The 4,459-nt window shown below is 37.6% G+C and overlaps 1 pseudogene; it reads left to right on the top strand.

Moving 5' to 3' along the window:
• The first annotated feature begins 273 nt into the window (after positions 1–273).
• On the top strand, positions 274–1,925 carry LOC104854159 (annotated as a pseudogene).
• Positions 1,926–4,459: the final 2,534 nt, after the last annotated feature.

Here is a 4,459-nt window from a genome sequence, read left to right as displayed (position 1 = left end):
TGGACATTCACAAATCATTAAACCCATGGGTTTTAGGATTTAAAACTGAAGATGTTCCACGAATAATTAAAATAGCATAGCTATAGAAACACCCAGCCGTACTCTTTTGAAGGATAAGTTATTTATTGGGAATGATGACTATTACAGTTTTCTTTTACGATGAGGAAAAGTCGAAGCCATGAAAACGTTATTTATTGATGTAAGAAGAAAATGAAGTCAGTATGTTGAAGTGATTCCTTTCCAGCACCATAAATACAATTAGGGGTGGCTTTACTCTGCCTTCAAACTAAAATAAAAGCCTCTCAGAGAGACCCATCTATTACCCCCATAGGGAATACCTCTTGGTTTTGCAGAACTGGCCAACTGGCTATACATTGTTTCAGTACCACTTAAAGAAATAGTGTTTTGCAAACAGTATTGGTTATTTATAGAGAAGTGTAAGGAAGTTGTACATAGAAATAGGAAAAAAGACTTTCAGTTTCCGTGCGGCAGCTGGGGACCTGCAGGAGCCGACCACAGTGTGAGTGGACAGAAATGAATTCAAAACTTGAGGATGAAATTCTTGTGCGTGAGGAATTCTTGCTGGGTGGTAGAGTTGGAACACAGGTTGTAAAATGTGGGCCCTGGACTGATCATTTTAATGATCAAAGTGTTCAACAGGCCTAAAGTGCTTCTTTTCTTTTTTTTGTATGGTTATGTGTTCTTTTTTATTAAGATTTTTGGTACACTTTAGGTATACAGTACAGTTACATTCATCGTTGGGATCTTGTGCCCTTACATGGTGAATCTTCATTCTTATTTTTTCTCCATTCCCCTCCACACTACCTTATTTTCATCATTGCTGGTAACCCAGGTTTTTCTGTCTTTTATGTGCCATTTGCAAAGGCTTTGTACTCTTTGACAGGCAGACGCTTTCCAGGTTGGGTTATCTCTCCCTCATGCTGGACATGTCTTGGCTCCCAAAGACCAGAAGATTCTCACAGCATCAGAGGATCCAAACGCTCAAGAAATGAAGGACATCTATGGACTGTGCAGTCAAATAAAACGCAAAGTAGCTTTTCTGAGAAGTCAGATGCCAAAAGACCTTCTGAAGCTTATTCTCACTGGCCACGCAGTAAGCAGCGGCATGGTTCTTCAGATCTTGAAATACGCCCCTGAGCTCCCAGTCAGTCATCCACGCTTTTCTGCAGATTCCAACAACTGAATGAATTGAGGGAGTGGCTGGGACCCCCAACGGCAGCACTGCGCTCGCTTTCGGGCTAGTTTCCATATGCTCTCTACGTTTCTGGCTACTTACTGCTTAAACCGTATCCTGACACTGTGATCGGCATTGTCCTTCGAGTGATAAACCTGAAGACTGAGTTCATACTGAGGAATGTAATACAACCGTGCTGCCTCATTAATGCTGCCTACTTTGGGGCCCAACATAGGATGACCACGGTGAAGAGAGATGATGACATTAAAAGGAACATCTATCTAAGCTCCTGGACTTCAGAAGACAGCGCCTCCTCCTCCGAGGCCATGGCCCCCTCTCCCTTTGCTGCTCACTGTGACCTCATCTGACGTTCCAGCCGTTTCACTCACCTCCAGCTCCCACAGCAGTGTCACTGTGTGACCTGCTGCCCAAGGGCCTCCCTACATGGGTTTCTTTCCATCCGATCCTTGTAATGCAGCTCCGTGAACTGTGATCTTGCTGCCTCCCACGAGGGAGCCCCAAGACAGATGTGACAAGCTTACATTTTACTATGGAACTTCAGACTCTGGGTGTCCAACAGAGTTCTACAAAGACATAATGAAGGATTTTTCCAGAAGGAGATATTCGACTCTGTGAGGAAAATATACCTCATGCCTTTATCCTCTGATTTAGCCAAGACAGGGCCGACACGATTGCTACCTGGGTAAAGGATAACCTGTCTAAAATATAAATACTGACCCAGGAAACAAGCACCTGCAGCCAGTACTTGGGTCAGTAGGTGTACATATGCTTATTAGGTAACTTTAATTTTGATATTAGGAAAGAAAAAATTAAAACCTCTTGGCTTAAAAACTACCAGCTCCCTTTGCTATGAACAGTTAGTGAATAACTGCACTTGTGATCTGAATAAGGACTCAGTGCAAGATGCCCAGTGACACCACACAGTGGACATTAGCCAGCAGGATACTTGCAAACAAAAGAAAGTCTAAGTAAGCGGTAAAAAATATGAAGGAAGTTGTGCTTTGTCACCAAAGAAATGCTTCTTTAAACCACAGTGAAGTTCTACGAAATGGACCACAGGAATTCTACAATTTTGAAAGCATAATAATACCAAGAGGTGCCAGGGAACTGGAGTTACGGGGGTTCTAATTGGGCAATCTTTCTATATATTTATATCTATTATCTATAATTAACTTCCTGTTGGCAAACATATTGGTCTAATATCTCAGTTGAAAATAATCTATCACCCACTCATTTCACTTCTAGGAATAACTCTAACAGAAATATGTACATATATACCCCAAAAGACAAGTACTAGGATGTTGATAGCAACATTATTCTCAAGAGAAGCCCCAAATCGGTGCAACAAAAATTCCTTGCAGGTGTTAAATAAATATTTTATATTAAGATACTGTCAGACAATAGAATATGATATTGAGATAATACTGAATAAGTACAATTACCTGCATGCACATGGATGAACTCTTTAGTTTGAACAAAAGCAGCCAGTTACCAAAAGTGCACTTTTCCATTTTATATGCAGTCGCACAACAAGCAAAAGTGCTGATGACAGACAAGTCGTAGAAGCAATTACCCTTGGAGTGGTAAAAGGGACAGGTGCAGAGTGAACTTTCCTAGGAAAGTGGTGATATTCTGTCCTTTTATCTTAGTTCTGAAATTCATCCATCTATGCATTTATAGCTCTCTGCATGGTATACTTTTCTGTATGTATGACTGCATAAAAAAAAAACTGAAAAAAAAAACTTATTGAGAATTTCTACCAATTTGTTCGCCAATGTATTTGCCAAAATGTCAAACTTTCTTTGGGGGAATAACCACACTTACAGGTTTACGAGTTGAGAGGGAATGTTAATTTCAGTGAAACTATTCATTCGGATTGAGTTATATCTCTGGGTTCCATCCTCCTTTTCCTACCTAAGGAAAAATGATCTAATCTCACCCTTCAAATGCTTTTCCAGTACCAGGGAGACAGGCAGATAAACACACAAGTAGACTTACAGGGGCATACTCAGGCACACTCTCCCCTTCTCTAAGAAACTACAGCAATGTTCAACTCAATATCTAGGTCAAAATAATTAAAGAATAGTTATTTTTATAAGTTCGTAAGCAGTACAGAAATTACATGCTAGAAACAAAACAAAAAACTTACATATTATGCAAAATTCTTCATAGGTATACCTATGAAGACGTTATAAGACTATATCCAGAAACAAAGTTGTGTGTTAATACTCTGTCACATTGCTGTGATTTCTCTCCCCAAAATATCACTTTGTACCTAATTATTCAGATTATACAAAACACCTGAAGAAGCCCCATGAATTTTAGTTTTTCCAACAGTTCAGAATCGAAAGGATTATACCAAGTAAACTAGCCCACAACATACGTGAAGCCCTCTGATTCACTTTTCCATCACCCTCTTCTCTGACTCACCTGTTTGAAGAGAAACCCGCAAAACATTTCTGTTCTCTCCAGTCAGGAGAAACTGGGAGACAGCATCAATTATTTTTGAAATGTAAGAATTAAAGGTATTTTAAAGGGAGCTTTACAAACTAAAGGAAGAATGCTGGTTTAAAATACATTTATTTGAAAATTAGCCACAAGAAAAATTAAAGTCAGATATTCACTTACGCCAAAGGCCAGTGATACTTTACCTCCCTCAAAATACTAATAGTGTAACATGAAAAAATATTGTTTTAAAATGCAAGAACAATAAAAACAAAATGTAAAACAATGATTCAATTTGAGAAAAATATCAGAGGTGAGTAGGCTGTTGTATTTAAGTGCACACTGAAAAAAGTATTTAAATCACACAGTACTTTCAAATAATATTAAGATTAAAAATGAACTGGAACATTTCTATAAAAATATAACAGGAATAAATTTAATAGTATAACAATGTAATAAATGTAAAACTATTAAACCATACATCATTAAAATAAGAATAGATATTAGGCATTTTTTAAAGAAATGTTTTGCTTTTGTACCAATCCAATTATTTAATTTAAAATAATTGAATACTTACTTCTATCAGAAAATAATTTAGAGATACTCATTTCAAGAAAGATTATACTGAGATTAGATCACAGTGCTGATGGAAGATTAAATTATGTTAGCAGTCTGAAGATCATATATGGAATTTTTACAAAGAAGACAAAGCTATCTTCTTTTTAAAAAAAAAACTAAATCTCTCAAACATCCAGATGGAGGAAAATGTTTTGAATACTAACTTAAATAAGATACAGG

The sequence above is a fragment of the Fukomys damarensis genome, unplaced genomic scaffold, assembly GCF_012274545.1.
Source record: "Fukomys damarensis isolate Sample0158 unplaced genomic scaffold, DMR_v1.0_HiC HiC_scaffold_27, whole genome shotgun sequence".
NCBI classification, from domain to species: domain Eukaryota; kingdom Metazoa; phylum Chordata; class Mammalia; order Rodentia; family Bathyergidae; genus Fukomys; species Fukomys damarensis.
Note: the sequence above shows the minus strand (reverse complement) of the source record. Positions and strands in the feature narration are given on the sequence as shown.